Source organism: Podarcis gaigeae (assembly GCF_964106915.1).
Source record: "Podarcis gaigeae genome assembly, chromosome: 2".
Lineage (NCBI taxonomy): Eukaryota > Metazoa > Chordata > Lepidosauria > Squamata > Lacertidae > Podarcis > Podarcis gaigeae.
In genome coordinates, this window is record NC_139679.1 from 107,724,076 (window position 1) to 107,743,712 (window position 19,637).

At 47.8% G+C, this 19,637-nt stretch overlaps 1 protein-coding gene across 1 annotated transcript in view; it reads left to right on the forward strand.

Annotated features, from left to right (window-relative positions):
• Positions 1-19,230, forward strand: part of LOC310837890 (uncharacterized protein) — a 51,764-nt gene extending 32,534 nt beyond the window's left edge. The window contains exon 3 of the transcript XR_014560640.1: positions 18,841-19,230. The gene's annotated coding sequence lies outside the window, so the exon portion shown is untranslated. The remainder of the gene's footprint in view (positions 1-18,840) is intronic.
• The last annotated feature ends 407 nt before the right edge of the window (positions 19,231-19,637 follow it).

Consider the following 19,637-nt stretch of genomic DNA (forward strand, 5'->3'; position numbering starts at 1 on the left):
CGCATGTCTTTCCCCCCCACCCCAATAGAGCTCAATGCGACTTACTCTGCGCAAAGTGTGCGTTAACGTTGCTGCTTTAATGCTTAAGTGACTTTGAGTTGCTGGCATCCATCTGTCTCGAGAAGCAATCGAGTGCACCTCCGAGGTGTGTGTGTGTATGTGAAGTCAAACAGCTGTCTTAGCAGCACCAAAGTGGCTGCCCGGAGCCGCAAGCCTGAGCAGTGTGTCTGGAGGTCCTGGGCTGCCCAGATAACAAGATTCTCAGTCTCTTGGCCCCGCTGATGTTCTCCAAAGGAAAGCAGAGGAATATGTTGGGAAACAGCTTGGCCGCAGGCAGCAGTGGAACAAGCCAATTGGGGGACTGGGGTGGAGGGTGTGTCCTATGCCCTGGGGCGGGGCCAGCCGCCCGAGGGGGTGGGGCCAGCCACGGCAGCACGTTCTGTGGGGCCTCCGAGGAGTCTGCCTGCCTCCTTCCGCTCAGTCTCCCTACAACTGAGGAAGAGGTGGCAGGTGGACCATTTGGGGCAGCGCAGAGCCTCCAGGCGCCCAAGTCACTGCGTCACTCCCCAGAGAGACGTGTGGCTCAGGCACGCTGAAGACCCTACGGTGAGTGCCGCCCGGCATTTTGTCACCCCCCTCAGTGGTGACACCCAGGGTGGCCCGCCCCCACCGCACCCCCCTTCCTCTGCCCTTGGCTGCAGGAGTTGCCGGAAGGAAGGCGCCATCCAGTCTCTCTGGATTTGTTCAGGGTTTACTCCTTAGCCTTTTCTTCTTCTGAAGATGTCCCACAAGGCAGCGGAGGTTTAGGATCAAGAGTTTTCCTTCCCCTAGAAGGGCTACCTTCTTGGGTTGACGAGCCCCATGTGCTCCTCACTTCCCTTTGCAGCGGTTCTCAACCTGTGGGTCCCCAGATGTTGTTGGACTACAACTCCCATCATCCCTGAGCTCTGGCCTTGCTAGCTAGGGGTGATGGGAGTTGTAGTTCAACAACATCTGGGGACCCACAGGTTGAGAAAGGCCGCTTTACAGCATGTGCAGAAACCGCCTTCTTGACTGTGGCACCCACTCTTGGTCTCATCTGCTCAATCTGCCAGAGCCTTGTCTTCGCCCGCAGGGGAAGTCCCTCACTCACCAGTCTTGGGGATAACCAAGCGCCTCAGTCTGAGGGCTGTCTTGCAGGTGGGGCAGACACAGGGTGCGTCACATGCCAGAGCTGGTGCTCTTGCCTTCCAATATCTGCTGCTGCCTGAGGCAGCTGCCTCCGTCTGCCTACTGTAGGCTTGGCCCTGTTCCGCTCTTATGTGGATAGAGGGGGCAGGGAGAGATGTATTGGGGTGTGTATGTGTAGGAAACTGCTGTTTGCACGGCTGAAATGTGTTTACTTCCCCACCCACTCTTGTCTCTGCTCCTGCCTCTGGGGAGATGGCCCGTTGGGGAATGCTACCCTCAGGTTGAAAAAGCCCCCTCCCCACCTACCACTTGCGCAGGAACAAAAGGGATTGAGAAGAAATGGCTGCATGTGGGGGGAACACTTTGGAGTGGAACCGAAAGTGGATAATAGTTTCAGTTTTGTGCCACCATCAAACTGCTGAGGAAAGTTTGTTCCTTCTAATCCGGTCTTTGCAGAGCATTTGTTATTGTGGAAATAGCACCGTGTTCCTCAGCTATAGCAACAGGGATGCCCCACAGCAATAAGGTGAGCTGACGGGGAGTGGGCGAGGGGGTAGGAAATAGGTTATAAAAAAAACCTTTCCTTGTGCAAAGTTTCATGAGTATGGAAATTCTCCTGGATTAGGGACGAGCTTGGCCGATAGATTCTCCCTCTGAAAGGTTCAGGCTGCACACCTTCCCAAGCGAGAACTGCTTTATTAAGATTTCCTGAGCAAACATCAGACTGACAAAAAAACCCACAGATGATTGTGATCTGAATATCTGTTGTCCCGTTGGGATCCGACATTTCCTTATTTATTTTTACCTCCATTATTGGAGCACAAACTTGCATCATCATCATTATTTTTTAAAGAGTGCAAACCAAAAGCAGAGACCACCGCTGGAGTGTTTCTGGCTTCCAACCCTATCTATAATGCCATTACTGTTTTTAGGGTAGGATTTGCCTGGCCACTGGCCAGTTCTCCATTGGAGCACATTGAAAGGGCCTCGGAAACGTAAGTTGTCCTTTGGTTCCCTCTGCCACCAGCAGGGTCATATCCATGTCATTGTTCATTGCATTTCTATTCCACCTTTCTGCTAAGGAGCTCAAGGCGGTGGACATAGTTCTTCTCCCCACTGTATCCTCACAACAACCCTGTAAGGTAGGTTAGGCTGAGAGGCAGTGACTGGTCCAAGGTCACCCTGAGAGCTTCATGGCAGAGTGGGGATTTGAACCCCAGTCTCCCAGGTCCTAGTCCGACACACTAACCATTACCCCACACTGGCTTTCATAATCACCTTGTCGCCCATATACATGGTACAATCTCTGGTTACCAGAATGCTCTCACCTACACACAAAGTGTAGAATTCATTACTGCTTGTCTCGTTGAGTAACCCTTGGTAAGTGTCCAGTTAAACACCATTTAAAAGGGGCTACATACATCTTCTTTCTTTTTCAAATTAAAACGAACAAGAAGTGAAGAGTCTCCAAAAATGGAAAGATGCAGCACACCGGATAGGGTGCTCAAATCTGTGTTTTGCAGAATAATATTTATTTACAGTAAGTACGGTGAGTACTTCCTGGGTGTCTCTAATGTTTATGGAACTACTTAAAAGGTGAACGGACCCCTGACCGTTAGGTCCAGTCGCAGAGGACTCGGGGGTTGCGGCGCTCATCTCGCTTTACTGGCCAGAGGAGCCAGCGTACAGCTTCCGTGTCATGTGGCCAGCATGACTAAGCTGCTTCTGGCGAACCAGAGCAGCGCACGGAAACGCCGTTTACCTTCCCACTGGAGCAGTACCTATTTATCTACTTGCACTTTGACGTGCCTTCGAACTGCTAGGTTGGCAGGAGCAGGGACTGAGCAACGGGAGCTCACCCTGTTGCGGGGATTCGAACCGCCGACCTTCTGATTGGCAAGCCCTAGGCTCTGTGGTTTAGACCACAGCGCCACCCGTGTCCCACATGGAACTCCTTAGGGACGTCATTATGCTACAAGAGATGAAGCTTGCTGGAGTATATTCAGTGCCTCCCACCAACCTGCTGGAGTCCAAAACATCTGTATTAAACCATACAGAACAGGGGTGAGGGAACTGTGGCCCATGGGCCAAGATGGGGTCAAATATGGTTCATGAGGCTATTTCCCCCAAACCAAACCCACTGGTCAATCTGCTGATGTTTCTGAGGAATGTTAGCTGACGAGCGTGGGACAGAGTTAAATCTTGCTGGGTGCTGCTCGGCCAGCATGTTTTTGCAGAGAAAACACTAGCAAAGCACTCCTCTTCAGAGAGCAGAACTGAACCCTCACCAGCTAGTGAGTGGAGAGTTCATTGCTGCTAAGTGCTCAGTGTTTTCTCTGGGGAACGTCCTAGTAGACTCCCTGCCCCATGGTCAGCTTTGACAGGTGGGCAGGAGCATCTGCCTAGCTCTGCCACCAAGCACTGGCTCCAGGCGGTAAAGGGACCTCTGACCATTAGGTCCAGTTGTGACCGACTCTGGGGTTGCGGTGCTCATCTCACTTTATTGGCCGGGGGAGCCGGCGTACAGCTTCCGGGTCATGTGGCCAGCGTGACTAAGCCGCTTCTGGCGAACCAGAGCAGCGCACGGAAACGCTGTTTACATTCCTGCTGGAGCGGTACCTATTTATCTACTTGCACTGGTGTGCTTTTAAACTGCTAGGTTGGCAGGAGCAGGGACCGAGCAACGGGAGCTCACCCCGTCGTGGGGATTTGAACCACCGACCTTCTGATCGGCAAGTCCTAGGCTCCAATTTCTCCAGGGACATGGTTTGGTGTTTGAACGGAACGCAGAACCTCTTGCGCCCAGGACTTTCCTGCACTTACCATCTATAGTGGTATAGTTGCTGTTTGAGCAATAAGCCTGACTTATGCGGGTATCAACAAAGCAAATCCCGGAGGAATGAGATGCCATGATGTTCCCAGAAAACATCAAATTAAGACTGATATCAGCAATAATTTCTACTCCTCCTGAATAGAGGGGTGACACTACAGGAACAAGGATGGGATAATGGTAGTGTTTCACAGTCCCCCAAAGGAAGCGCAAGATGCCCCCAGTTGTATCGTCCTGAATAACAGAGAAACCCAGCACCTTCGCCCAGGGCAATTCTTGCTGATTCTTGCTTTACATAGGGGAAAGGAGCTTCATTTTAATGTAATGGAAAGCCATAAACCTTGACATTAATAAACCACAATGTGGATGCTGGTGTACGCGGCCTGTTTCCTTCTCCCTTTGAGCAAACAGGTGAACAAACAAGGGATACCTAACTTCACCTGGCATCCAAATCTGAATTCTGATGTCTACGTTCACTATTGTTCTGAATACCAGGTGCTAGAAATGGCAGGAGGGAAGAGGGATGTTGCTCTCAAGTCCTGTTTACACACTTCCCAAAGGCAGGCCAGATGGGCCCCTGGCCTGATATAACACACTTACAGTCTTAGGGATCATCAGCCAGATTTAGACCGGACTTTGCCATCGGCTTATGAATCCTGGCTCACTTGGGAGTAAGAAACCAGAACTCTGGGTTTCGATGTAACAGAGAAATCCATTTCTGATTTGCTGACCTGCTCACGCAAAGGGAGGAGTGAACAAGCTGCCTATACTAGCCCACTTCTCGCTCACATCCTTCAGAAGCGAGATTTCGTGGCTTTTTGCTTTCTGTGGCCAGAATGTTGCTGGAAATGGATGTGGCTACAGCACTTGGAACTGGAGAGAAATACGGTGGTACCTCGGGTTAAGAACTTAATTTGTTCCAGAGGTCCTTTCTTAACCTGAAACTGTTCTTAACCTGAGACACCACTTTAGCTAATGAGGCCTCCTGCTGCTGCTGTGGCGGCGCCGCGCAATTTCTGTTCTCATCCTGAGGTAAAGTTCTTAACCTGAGGAACTATTTCTGGGTTAGCGGAGTCTGTAACCTGAAGCTTCTGTAACCTGAAGCCTCTGTAACTCGAGGTACCACTGTACATGGATCCTTCTGCAAAGAATGATAATAGAAAACATGCATGTGGGTACACACACTCAGCTCTAAGGTCCAAGTTATTTATTTTCCCCACCCAAACACTAGACAGGTTTTCTTTTGTACAGTGGTACCTCAGAGACGCAGGTGGCGCTGTGGGTTAAAGCCTCAGCGCCTAGGACTTGCCGATTGAAAGGTCGGCGGTTCGAATCCCTGCGGCGGGGTGCGCTCCCGCTGCTCGGTCCCAGCGCCTGCCAACCTAGCAGTTCGAAAGCACCTCCGGGTGCAAGTAGATAAATAGGGACCGCTTACCAGCGGGAAGGTAAACGGCGTTTCCGTGTGCGGCTCTGGCTCGCCAGAGCAGCGATGTCATGCTGGCCACGTGACCCGGAAGTGTCTCCGGACAGCGCTGGCCCCTGGCCTCTTGAGTGAGATGGGCGCACAACCCCAGAGTCTGTCAAGACTGGCCCGTACGGGCAGGGGTACCTTTACCTTTTACCTTTACCTCAGGTTACATATGCTTCAGGTTACATACCTGGGAGCCCCAGCGCCGCACCTCGTCAGTCTGAGGGTGGGGAAAGCTAGAGGATGCTGTTGGGAGCCTCGGCACCACTCCTTGCCAAGCCAGCCAGGAGGGAAGCCTCTGGCGGATGTGACAGATCACAGTTGCGTTCGCCTCTCACTATCTGTTTCTATCTGCTACTAGGCCCTGCAATCACCCCCCCTTTTCCCGCCATAATACAGGGCTTGCAAGGCATAAGGGGTTTAGCCTAAGGTTCAGCAGGGACAGTCTCTCCTTCCTAAGTAAGTTTTTTTTTTAAAGAGAGCTTCCTTTCCTGTCGCTTCCCTTGAGGACTCATGGAGGAGAAGACTACCAATGGTTACATTAATCCGAAAGCATAGCTCTGAATTCCGGTGGCTGCATATCGCAGGAATTGGAAGTTGGAAAGGACCCTGAGTGTCATCCAGTCTAACCCCTGGCAATGCAGAAATCTCAACACGCGGTCCCCCATCGTGTTTGAAACCATACCAGACCCTGCTTAGCGTTGCAAATGCGCTAGTGGTTTTATCGCTACACCAGGAGAGAGTTCCCTTGCCTTCAGGTCCTGCTTGCAGCATCCCCTCCGGAATCTGGTTGGCCACTGGGAGAGCAGGATGCTGGATTAGACAAGCCACTGGCCTGATCCAGCGTTGCTCTTCTTACCTCCTTATTCCCCTTTATCATTTGCTATCTCAGCCACTTCTTCTTCTGCTGCTGTTCCCCAACCTGCAACGGCAAACAGGGAGACTCTGAGCCCCAGGACCATTTCAGCAGGCAGGGCAAACAGCTGTATGATAGAAGAGAAGAGCCCTGATATTCATTCGCTTGCTTAGCCCCAGATCCCTTACAGCCTTTCCTACGCAGTTCAGAGCACATTTGAGAGAAACCCTAGTTTTGCAACTTCCCTCCTCACACCCACTTCGGGATCTCTCCAGCAAAAGTCACTTCTTGAAGCGGACATAGAAAGGTGGGGGACTTCTTGACTCAGGAAGTTCAATTCTGGATATCCTGGTCAAGGGAAAAGAAGAGAGAGAGGCGGGGGACATAGAGAGTGGTCTCCCCCCCTTTCCCTTCCATCATCAGTAACCAGAGACCTCTAGTGGTCACACAGTTGGGAAAAACCATTTGTCCCCACCCGACAGCATCACAGACAACTCTTTCCACCAGCATAGACCAATGATTGTCTTATACGAAGTTTTTATCTTTATTTTATTTTTACATTGACTGGCAGTGGCCCTCCAAGGTTTGTTCCATCTCTACCTGAAGATGCCATTGGGATTTCAACCTGGGATCCAACTATCTGACTTATAGAAGACATCTGAAGGCAGCCCTGTTTAGGGAAGCTTTTAATATTTGATGAATTATTGTATTTTAATATTTTGCTGGAAGCTGCCCAGAGTGGCTGGGGCAACCCAGCCAGGTGGGTGGGGAATGAATGAATGAATGAATAAATATTATTATTCAGCAGGCCAAGCAGATGTGGCATCTGGGCCTTAATCTAGCCCATGTCTCAAAGTTCTCCAACTTACCTTTCTATGCCAGTGTTGAGTCTGGCAAGTTGCGAAGGGAAAATAGGTGCCTCTGAGCATGTACAGATGGTTCTTGGGGTATCCGCAAACGCGACTTCATGTAAGAATGGCAGCGCTTCCCAGCAGGCTTAAGCGTGGACACTAATTACCCCCCCAAATTAACCATGGGTGAACAACCTTTACCCGTTGCTCTCAGTGCCGAAGAATTCTGTGTAACAGGAAAGTGTGCATATTCCGAGAGAACCTGCCCTAGTAAAATAAATGTATGCCTTTGATCCAGTTATTATAATAATAATAAAACAGGGGCAGGAATGTGATTAGGGTCAGGTAGAGTCACTCAAAATTTTCCTCATTGAATGGAATCTGTGAACTCAGAAATGAAGATGTGGGTAAAGGCTGAATTCAGTGGAGATTGTTCTTTCCGCAAAAGCATGCGTAACTCGTGAGATCGGTAGCATTATTGGCTGAATGAAGGATTTTGGCACACAGCAGAAATGGGAATCTTATGGTCCTCTTATGGCTGGGGATTTGGAACCTAACCACAACTGCAGGCCTGCATAGTCCCCATCCCTGCAGAATAAAAAATTCAGGATAAGCAGATTAAGAAAAAAAAGGCAGCGTCTGTCGCCTGAGTTTGTTCAGATGATAACCATATTGCGGTTTGGGTTTATTTATATATTGCTTTTAGGTCCAAAGTCCCCTGAAGCGGTGAAGAGCATACCAACAGAAAAGAAGTATACAGTCAAACCTTGGTTGTCAAACGTAATCCATTCCAGAAGCCCGTTCAGCTTCTGAAATGTTCAACAACCGAGGCTCGGCTTCCAATTGGCTGCAGGAGCTTAATGCACTCAAGCGGAAGCCATGTCGGATGTTCGGCTTCCAAAAAATGTTCAGAAATTGGAACACTTCTGGGTTTTCAGCATTCGGGAGCCGAAACATTCCAAAATGGAGGCGTTTGGGAACTGAGGTTTGACTGTACAGTGGTACCTCGGTTTAAGAACAGTCTTGTTCAAGAATGATTTGGTTTACGAACTCCGCAAAACTGTAAGTAGTGTCCCGGTTTGCAAACTTTACCTCAGTCTAAGAACGGAATCTGAACGGTGGAAGGGCACCGGCAACGGGAGGCCTCATTAGGGAAAGTGCGCCTTGGTTTAAGAATGGTTTCGGTTTAAGAACGGACTTCTGGAATGGATTAAGTTCGTAAACCGAGGTACCACTGTACAACAAAAGTACAACAGATACAAGAAATCACTCAAGGCAATACAAAATAGCACAGTCACAAAATACCCACCAATCATTCTGGACACGTGCTCGTGAATTGCGTTTAGGCTCTCTTCAGCATTCCAACTCTCACTTGGAAGAGAGATTCATTTTTTTCTTTCTCTCTCTTTCACCGCTGTCTATCACCTAGGAGCAAATCTGTCTACAACCCACGAGAAGTGCCTTCTTCCTGGCCTTTTCCCTTATGGGGTACCCAAGAGCCCATATAGAATCCTTTTGTAGGTTCTCTATTGGCAGGAGAAAAGAACAGAGGCCAACCAGAGAATATTGAGAAGCAAAACAGCTAGTAAGCCTGATCTTTCTTAACTGTTGCAACAGGGTGCTCACAAACCACACGCTGGGGGCAGGAGGGACCCCGAACCATGTGTGCATGCCCTTATATAGACTTTTGAACTGCCTGCCCTGTAGCCCAAGACCACCCCTCCATACATCATACATACATCAGAGAAGAGGCGGACTACAACAGAAATCTGAGTGCGTTGTTTTTATATGCCAGGTTACCTGACTGGATTACCTGGGCATCCTGGCCACTCTTTTGTTATGATAACTACTCAGTTTCTGAATCCAGGTCACAGATCACAGGCTCACCCTATTCATATCTTAAATTTCCCCCAAAGACAGGATTTGTAAGCAAAGAGACAATGGGGATGCTCCCCATTTCCTTAAACCTTACAGAGAAATATTTGAGGTCATTTGGGAGAGACAAAATGGTTTCAGGACTTTTTCCTGTACAGTGGTACCTCTGGATATGAACTGGATCCGTTTCGGAGCCCGTTCGCATCCTGAAGTAAACGCAACTCACGTCTGCATGTGCGCGGGTCGCGATTCGCCACTTCTGCGCATGTGCATGATGTCATTTTGACCGTCTGTGCATGCATGAGCGGCGAAACCCGGAAGTACAGTGGTACCTCGGGTTAAGTACTTAATTCGTTCCGGAGGTCCGTTCTTAACCTGAAACTGTTCTTAACCTGAAGCACCACTTTAGCTAATGGGGCCTCCTGCTGCTGCCGTGCCGCCGGAACACAATTTCTCTTCTCATCCTGAAGCAAAGTTCTTAACCTGAAGCACTATTTCTGGGTTAGCGGAGTCTGTAACCTGAAGCGTATGTAACCCAAGGTACCACTGTAACGTGTTCCGTTACTTCCGGGTCGCCACGGAGTGCAACCCGAAAGCGCTCAAACTGAAGCAACTTCAATCTGAGGTATGACTATACTGTTTCAGACATGCGGTTTATGTATTTATGTATGTGTTTGCTTGGTACGTTTATTTTATATCTTAGACCTTATAATTCTCATAACAGGAGAAAACCAAAGGGGTTACTTCCCTTTGGTCCTTTCAGGACCACCCAGTTATGGCTGACGCACCATCAATTGTGGCCTCTAAATAAATAGCTTTCCCCGCTGCTGTGTTGTGGGTACATGTGCCATCAAAACCTGGAAATTCTGTGGACCTCCCAACATTTTACAGCCCATTTGCATTGCCTTCATTCATGCTAGCTAAAGAAAGGCAGGATATTGTGAGAGAAGGACAGGATCATGGAGTTACAGGGAAGAGAAGCTGACAAGGCCGTCCTTGTGATGTTCGTGATGCCAGCAGATGGCTCGCTATTATCTTCCACGAAATGCTGCAACCTTGGGATTGTTTTCTGTCCTCTAGTACAGATTCTCAGAAGATGCCTTAATTGCCATCACAGTTCCCAGAAGGGGCACCCTGTAATTTCTGACACCCTAGTAGAACACCCTCTAATTTTAAAGCACGGCATCATTTGTTCTGCCATCGAGTTTTACGCCGTTTTCCACCCCCAATATTCATAGCTACAGCCCCCTTTCCCAATTATCCTGTTTTGTTTAATTAACCTAATGACTTGAACGCTGAACCGATTAACAAGTTTCCATACATGTTTGCTAAACGGGCTTCGTTAACTTCTTCAGTAAGGCTCTTTTGCAGACTCAGTACAACAGGTTAACCACACATCCATGAATAAGAATGAAGGTGACCACAAGAACAAGCTCAAGAGTGGAGTCTTGGCTCCAACCCATAATATCTGGAGATAATCTGTAGTAGTCAACTAAGTTTTACTCAGAGTAGACCTGTTGAAATCGGTAAGACCCTATTTAGCCATGCTCATTCATTTCAACGGATCTGCTCTGAGTAAAAGCTGGGCCCCACCTGGACTATACATTTAAAGCAGTGTTATACCACTTTAGGGACGCGGGTGGCGCTGTGGGTTAAACCACAGAGCCTAGGACTTCCTGATCAGAAGGTCAGCGGTTCGAATCCCCGCGACGGGGTGAGCTCCCGTTGCTCAGTCCCTGCTCCTGCCAACCTAGCAGTTCGAAAGCACGTCAAAGTGCAAGTAGATAAATAGGTACCACTCCAGTGGGAAGGTAAACGGCGTTTCTGTGCGCTGCTCTGGTTCGCCAGAAGCGGCTTAGTCATGCTGGCCACATGAACCGGAAGCTGTACGCCAGCTCCCTCGTCCAATAAAGCGAGACGAGCACCGCAACCCCAGAGTCGGCCACGACTGGACCTAATGGTCAGGGGTCCCTTTACCTTTACCTTTATACCACTTTAAACAGTCATGGTGTCCCCCAAAGTACTGTTGCACGGCACCCCAATCTCTGAGCGGCACAGAATTCCAGGGGTTCCAGGTGCTTATCCAGGGTTTGGGTTTCCTTGGAATGAGGGACAGTGAAGAGTGCGGTGCCTTAATGATTCATGGTTTATTTTAAGGTTACCAGATTTTTTTCAAAGAATTAAAAAATTATTAAAAAGAAAAGAAGAAGTAATGTCTTCTCTTCTGTGGTCTCCTCTGTCGCACAGCCTTCCTCTGGGCCCTGGCCTGCTCTCTTGGAGCACTAGCCACCGTGGAGTAGCCTCGGGTCAGGCCTGGGCTCGGCCACGTGTCCTTGCCCTCCCAGTGCACTCCTACCTCTCTTCGTCAGTGGCGGTGGCAGCGGTGCAACAAGGTCGGGGCTCCCCTCTTTTTTCTCCTTCCTCTTTCTCTCTCTTCCTTCTCCTTCTCCTCTCCTTCTTCTCCCTGCATCGGCTCCGGGGTTCTTCCTGGCCCTAGAGCGCCACGTGGCAGTCAGCTGGGTGGCCAGGCGCTCTCGCTCCCGGCTCAATTTGGGTCATGGACGGGAGTCAGCAGTTCCCCCAGTTGACGCGCTGGGCGTCCCCGGTTCCCCCTTGGCAGTGGCAGCGACAGTCTCAGCACCCTGCAGCCAGCCTGGTAGCGCAGTTGGCTCTGGCTGGCTTCAGGAGCTGCCTGCTGCCGTGCCCCGCCATTTCGCCTCACCGGAAGTCCCCATATGATGCGTCTTGTGCCGTTGAACCAATCACGCAACATTCATTCCCTACTAATAAATCTACAACACTTAAAATATAAATCCGGGGACATTAAATGAAATCCGGGGACATTCCGGGGACGGATTTTGTCCGGGGACAGATTTGTAAATCTCGGGACCGTCCCCGGGAAACGGGGACGTCCGGTAACCATAGTTTATTTACACATATACAGTGGTACCTCGGGTTACAGACGCTTCAGGTTACATACGCTTCAGGTTACAGACTCCACTAACCCAGAAATAGTACCTCGGGTTAAGAACTTTGCTTTAGGATGAGAACAGAAATCGTGCTCCGGTGGTGCAGTGGCAGCAGGAGGCCCCATTAGCTAAAGTGGTGCTTCAGGTTAAGAACAGTTTCAGGTTAAGAACGGACCTCCGGAACGAATGAAGTACTTAACCCGAGGTACCACTGTATATAGGATGCAAGTGGCGCTGTGGGTTAAACCACAGAGCCTAGGACTTGCCGATCAGAAGGTTGGCGGTTCAAATCCCTGCGACAGGGTGAGCTCCCGTTGCTCCTGCCAACCTAGCAGCTTGAAAGCACGTCAAAGTGCAAGTAGATAAATAGGTACCGCTCCAGCGGGCAGGCACACCTTTGTTTGGGGTCCTCCTCCTTTCCTGTGTGTGAGGGGAGTACCCTGCTGGAAGAGATCAATAAAGATTAGGCTTACTAGCTGCTTTGTTTCTCAATATTCTCAGATAGGGAACCCACGTAAGGACTCTATATGGGTTCTTGGATACCCCATAAGGGAAGAAGGGCAGATTTTGTTTACAACAAAGCTAAACAAACTAGAGTTTGGGGCCCCCCAAAAAAATTTAAAGGAAAAAAAGCTGGATGTACATTTCCAAAATATAAGATAAAAAACAAATGAAATAAAACCAGCAGACAGCAACAGTGTTTTGTGTTGTGTAGGCTCCTATTTGTTATGTGCAGATGGCTTTAGATACCTATTAGGTTCATAAATTACCATACAGTGGTACCTCAGGTTAAGTACTTAATTTGTTCTGGAGGTCCGTTCTTAACCTGAATCTGTTCTTAACCTGAAGCACCACTTTAACTAATGGGGCCTCCTGCTGCTGCCACACCGCCGGAGCCCGATTTCTGTTCTTATCCTGAAGCAAAGTTCATAACCTGAAACACTATTTCTGGGTTAGCGGAGTGTGTAACCTGAAGCGTATGTAACCTGAAGCGTATGTAACCCGAGGTACCACTGTATAGCATTTATTCAACACAAAAAACAGCGGCAATTTGTTGTTGACAAAGGACAGCTGGACATATAAAGGGCCCCATTTCCTTCAGTAGCTTTAGGGCCTCATCAAACCTAAATCCGGCCCTGCATACCCCCCACCCCCTTATGTAAAAAGAAAACAAGGACACGTGAGTGGAGTCTATGAACGACAACAATCGATCTGGGAGAAGCTTATAATATTATGCCTGGCAATGCAGAAAAGCGGATTGAGGAAAGCTTTTCTGCCCCTCTCATAACACAACAACTTGTGAACACCATCAAAGCTGGAAGAAGGATTCAAAGTTAACAGAAGATTCTGTTGGAAGATTTGGGACACATAAAAGAAAATTCTTATTTATGCAGCGTACAGTTTACTATGGAACTTGCTCCCACAGGAGCCACCAATTTGGATGACTTTAAAAGAGGATGAGACATATTCAGGGAGGAGAGGGCTTTGGGGGGCTTTGAGCCAGGATGGAGACACTTGCTGTATCTGTGGTTCCCCCCCGCAGGGAACTTGGCCGCACTCCAGCGCTGCTCTGCTCAAACACCTTCTGTTTGGACTTCATGGGTGCATTTGCTGCGAACGCTTATCCTCCAAGGCCAAGGTCTCAAGGAGGGGTTGGTGGTGATGGTAAGCTGAGATCAAGCCACGCTCCTCCCTCCTCTCTTCACTTTCGCTCTTCATTCCCAGCTGGAAGCACTGAACTGTTCGTCCTGCTGCGTTGGTGCTTTTTCTCCGGAGTTGAAAAACAATCACCTGGACGTCTCCGCTGAGCATCTACTACGAAGAGGTAAGCAGAGCATCTTTCATTCGTTCCTGTTTCTTAGAAAGAGGGTTTGGGAAAAGAAAGAACCAGCTGGGTCCAGGAACTGTCTTATGATTGGGAACTGCTAAGTTTTGCGGGCTGGAATTCTAAGATAGTCAGCAGGCAGGAGCTCGTTCCAAGAACCATCCCTGGAGGTAACACAGAGCAACAATTTAGCACACCTCTCTATTTCATGAGGTCAGCGTGAGCAAGTGAAATGTTGAGGGCTAGTAACTTGCAGGCTTTTTTTTTTTTTTTGCTAAGCTACAGTAGACACCAGACCAGGGTGGATTTGATTTAAATCATGATTTAAATCACTAGTCAGTAAGACTTGATTTAAAACCAGAGGCTCACTATGTCAGGTTCCTACTGGAAGAACGGACAAATGCTAGAACATTAGCAGTGGCAAAGTTTTTATCGGTGGTTGCAAGAACAAAAGATCCCTATATTCTAAACAAAATGCTTGTTTAGCCTGGAGGTAGGCTGTATGAATTGTGTATTGCTTTGTAATGATTTGTTGGGTCTCTGGACCATAATAAAGATTGATGATGATAATGATTGATGATGATGATTTAAATCATTTTTTTAATATATAGAAAGACTCATTCTTGCTGGTATAATCTTAACATTTACAACCAGATGAAGGTTTCATTTTTGGAGTAATAAATTTCCAGAGTAGTTTTTACAGTTATATCAAAAATTAGTGATTTGGTTATACAGTGGTACCTCGGGTTACATATGCTTCAGGTTATATACGCTTCAGGTTACAGACTCCGCTAACCCAGAAATAGTGCTTCAGGTTAAGAACTTTGCTTCAAGATAAGAATAGAAATTGTGCTCTGGTGGCGCGGCGGCAGCAGGAGGCCCCATTAGCTAAAGTGGTGCTTCAGGTTAAGAACAGTTTCAGGTTAAGAACCGACCTCCAGAACAAATTAAGTACTTAACCTGAGGTACTACTGTACTATTAGAAATACAAAGACAGGTAATTATGAAATTATTGTTTATATTTGGATAACTTTTCTGCTGTACTTTATTGGAAGGAGAAAAAAATCATTTCTTTAATAAGAATTTAAACAATTTAACTAAAACAATAACATTATAGCATATGTATCTATGTTTGTTAACAGATGTGGTTAAACGATTAAAAAGAAAAAACTTAGACTGAGTTTTAGCACACATGAAAATCTTAAAATAAATCCCTATTTCCTGATGAATAGCCTTTGGACTATGCAGTGGTACCTCGGGTTACAGACGCTTCAGGTTACAGACTCCGCTAACCCAGAAATAGTCCCTCGGGCTAAGAACTTTGCTTCAGGAGGGGAACAGAAATTGTGCAGTTGCATCGTGGCGGCAGCAGGAGGCGCCATTAGCTAAAGTGATACCTCAGGTTAAGAATAGTTTCAGGTAAAGAACGGACCTCCAGAACGAATTAAGTTCTTAACCCAAGGTACCACTGTAATGTAATTTAAATAGAAAACTATCTTTAGAAAGATTTTTCCTCCAAAAGCATTTTATTTTAAAAATCCGATTTAAATAAAAAACCCAATTTAATTTTTTTTAAATATCATTGAATTTTATCCACCCTGCACCAGACAGTGGCTGAATGCATCTGAATGCATAGAGAACACACAGACAGACAGGCAAACAGCTTTCCTAACTATATCGCAGATACATACATGGGATGTGCTTCAAGAGGCGCTGTTTCCCCCTCAGTGAATGTGGATGCTGGATGTGAGCCCATGTATAGAATCATAGAACTGCAGAGTCCAACCCTCTACAGTGCAAGAATATGCAGCTGTCGCGTATGTGGATCGGACCTGTGACCTTGGTGCCATCAGCACGACGCTCTAACCAACTGAGCTGCAAGGTTTCCCTGAAGCATCAGTTAAAAGTCTTATGAAATAAATAAAATAAAGAAATTAAGGGCAGTTATGAATGTTACACTGGTGTAAGAGCAACATATTGGGGATGGGGAATGTGTAGCTATACAGAGATTGTTCCGCCGTGAGTCCCAGTCAGCATGGCCAATATATGCTTTAGTAAGGTAAAGGGACCCCTGACCATTAGGTCCAGTTGTGGCCGACTCTGGGGTTGCGGCGCTCATCTCGCTTTATTGGCCGAGGGAGCCGGCGTACAGCTTCCGGGTCATGTGGCCAGCATGACTAAGCCGCTTCTGGCGAATCAGAGCAGTGCACAGAAACGCCATTTACCTTCCTGCCGGAGTGGTACCTATTTATCTACTTGCACTGGTGTGCTTTCGAACTGCTAGGTTGGCAGGAGCAGGGACCGAGCAACGGGAGCTCACCCCGTCGCGGGGATTCGAACCGCCGACCTTCTGATGGGCAAGCCCTAGGCTCTGTGGTTTAACCCACAGCGCCACCCGCGTCCCTGTTAATATATGCTTTAATGTACATCTATTATCTCATCCCCATTCTGTAGGTTTCCAAGATGGGAGAAGAACAAGGATCAACGCAGCCTCCAGAAAATCTGAATCGTAAATATCAGTTCTTTTGCAGAACCACAGAATTGTAGAATTGGAAGGGGACCTGAGGGTCATCTAGTCCAACCCCCTGCAACGGCAGGAATCTCAACTAAACCATCCACGACAGAGGACCATCCAACTCTGCTTAAAAACCTCTGAGGAAGGAGGACTTTCTGAGGGAGTCCGTTCCACTGCTGAACAGATATTGCCATCAGAGTGTTATTCCTGATGTTTAGTCAGAATCTCCTTTGTTATGGTTATATGTGGCCATTGGCCTGTATTTCAAATGTAGGGAACTTTGGGCCCTCCAGATATTGTTGGGCGGCAATTCCCATCAGCACCAGCAAGCAAAGCCAGGGGCAAAGGATTATGGGACTTGTGGTTCAGTAGCATCTGGAGGCCCAAAGACCCCACAAACTTGCTGTATATCAAAGTTAGCCTGCTGTCCTCTGGTGTGCTGCAGGACTCTGTCCTATCACCGGTGTTAGGGGAATGGGGACAGTTCCCCCCCCCACCTATTAGCCCAGTTTCCATCACTTGTTACGTTGCCATTATCATTCTGAAAATAAGCCTACAGTTTATGTTCAGATGAATGGATATTGGAGGGGGGTGCTGGGGTGGAGCTTCCCTAAAGAGGTAGCAACTATTGCAGGAGGATGCGAAAACCATGCCGCAAGTTCTGTCTACATGTGTCCAGGAGTAAAGCGGTACCTTGGAAGTTGAACGGAATCCGTTCCGGAAGTCCGTTCGACTTCCAAAACGTTCGGAAACAAAGGCCCGGCTTCCGATTGGCTGCAGGAAGGTCCTGCAGCCAATCGGAAGTCACAGAAGTCGCCTCAGACGTCCGGGTTCCAAAGAACATTCACAAACCAGAACACTCACTTCTGGGTTTGTGGTGTTCAGGAGCCAAAATGTTCGACTCGCAAGGCGTTTGGGTTCCAAGGTACGATTGGACTCTTGTTAGATCAAAATCCTGTTTGCTCCAGCACTGTCTCACTGTCTCCTTCTCTCACTTCTTCCCTTTTTCTGCTGGACTTGTAGGACTTTCTCGACTGAATATTTCATGTTTGTTCATACTTTGTCCATGGGTTGAACGTGATAAGAAATCAATGCCGATAGACTTTGCAGAGTTTAAGGAACTGGATGCCTACGCACAGAAGGTTTGCTTTCTTTTATTGTGATATGTTCAGTGTAGAATAAGAGTCCAGCAAATAATCTGCTAGGATGCTCAGGTTTTCAATGGGCATTTGGAATTTGAGAGTACTTTCAGGTAGACACTCCTGATAGAAGGCAACTTATTTTGTCCACGTCGAATAACAAACTTCGTAAGTCACAATACGGTGCTCCCATTTTCTGCATGGTTAATATAAAAAGTGTCTCTTCACGAAGGCTCCAAATACTGCCCTCCCCCCCGAATACCACAACTGTTGTTTATCCCTCATAGAGCTAAGATTCGCAGCACCCCTTAACTATGGTTCACAGGATTATTTGAGGGTGGGGCTTGTGCATTAATAGTACAATATGGTGTGGAGTACGCAGTTATACAGTGGTAGCTCAGGTTTCATACGCTTCAGGTTACAGACTCCACTAACCCAGAAATAGTACATCAAGTTAAGAAATTTACCTCAGAATGAGAACGGAAATCATGCTCTGGCAGTGCAGCAGCAGCGGGAGGCCCCATTAGCTAAAATGGTGCTTCAGGTTAAGAACAGTTTCAGGTTAAGAACAGACCTCCGGAACGAATTAAGTACTTAACCCAAGATACCACTGTACTTAGATATTTGGCAATAACATTGCTTTGGCAGCTGCTTTTCTTTTAACATTAAGGTGATAACCAGTGCTATTTTTCTAGAAAAAGAGGTGCCAGAATTTACCACGAGCACCTTCCTTGTTCTCTTAAAATGACAATGGCACCCAGTGGCGTAGCATGGGTTGTCACCACCCGGGGCACTGCAGTGAGAGAGAGTGAGTGAGCCAGGTAGAGGCAGAGAGCTGTGAGTGCGCCCCCCCAGATGTTGCGCCCGGTGCGCCCAGCCCCCCTGCACCCCCCACGCTACGCCACTGATGGCACCCACTTGAGAAGTGCTGGAGCTGAATTCCTGTGAGTTCTGGCTGAAAAAAGACTCAAAAGTCAGGTGAGAATCAACAACCGTTGTTGTGACTCAGTGCTGATTCCCCAATCCTGCCAGGTTCCAAGAGCAGTAGCCAGGGCAGTGCTGGATTTACATATAAGCTAAACAAGCTATAGCTTAGGGCCCCACTCTCTTAGGGGCTACCAAAAAAATTAAAAGGAAAAAAACACACACCTGGATATACATTTCCAAAGTATAAGATAAAAAAACAAAATAAATCCTACATTCAGCAACAGTGTTTTGTGTTGTGTAGGCTCCTATGATGCAAATAATGGGCCCCAACTGCTAGCCCGCTTCCTCAAATATCACTGGTTTGCTCATTTCTATATATAGGGTACAGTGGTACCTTGGGTTACAGACGCTTCAGGTTACATACACTTCAGGTTACAGACTCCGCTAACCCAGAAATAGTACCTCGGGTTAAGAACTTTGCTTCAGGATGAGAACAGAAATCGTGCTCTGGCGGCGCGGCAGCAGCAGGAGGCCCCATTAGCTAAAGTGGTGCTTCAGGTTAAGAACGGACCTCTGGAACAAATTAAGTACTTAACCCGAGGTACCACTGTACCTACATTCTGCATGGACTGGTTGCATGACAACATGTGCAAATGGCTTTAGATACCCATTAGGTCCATAAATGACCCTATAGCATATATTCAACACAAAAAACAGTGACAATTTGTTGTTGACAAAGGACAGCTGGACATATAAAGGGCCCCATTACCTTCAGTAGCTTAGGGCCTCATCAAACCTGAATCCGGCTCTGAGCCAGGTCTGCCTCAGCCTCTCACCCTCCTTGCCCCACAAATGCCCCCCCCCCATGTATGCCATTGCCCACCCACAGGTAGAATGGGGAGTTGCGCACCCCTCCACCAGCGGAAGCTGACAGGGCTAATCCAAACAAAAAAAATTCCTTCCAGTAGCACCTTAAAGACCAACTAAGTTAGTTCTTGGTATGAGCTTTCGTGTGCATGCACACTTCTTCAGATACACAGGGCTAATCCAACACATGCACAACCCAGACATCACAAAGGGGATTTGGATCACAGCTGAAATTTGTGGACACTGTATGCACACTGGAAAATTGAAAGGTTAATCATGCTTCTCCCTTCAGAACTATTTTTACCGAGGAGTAAGTTTTTGGCAAATTTAATAACTGATTGATTG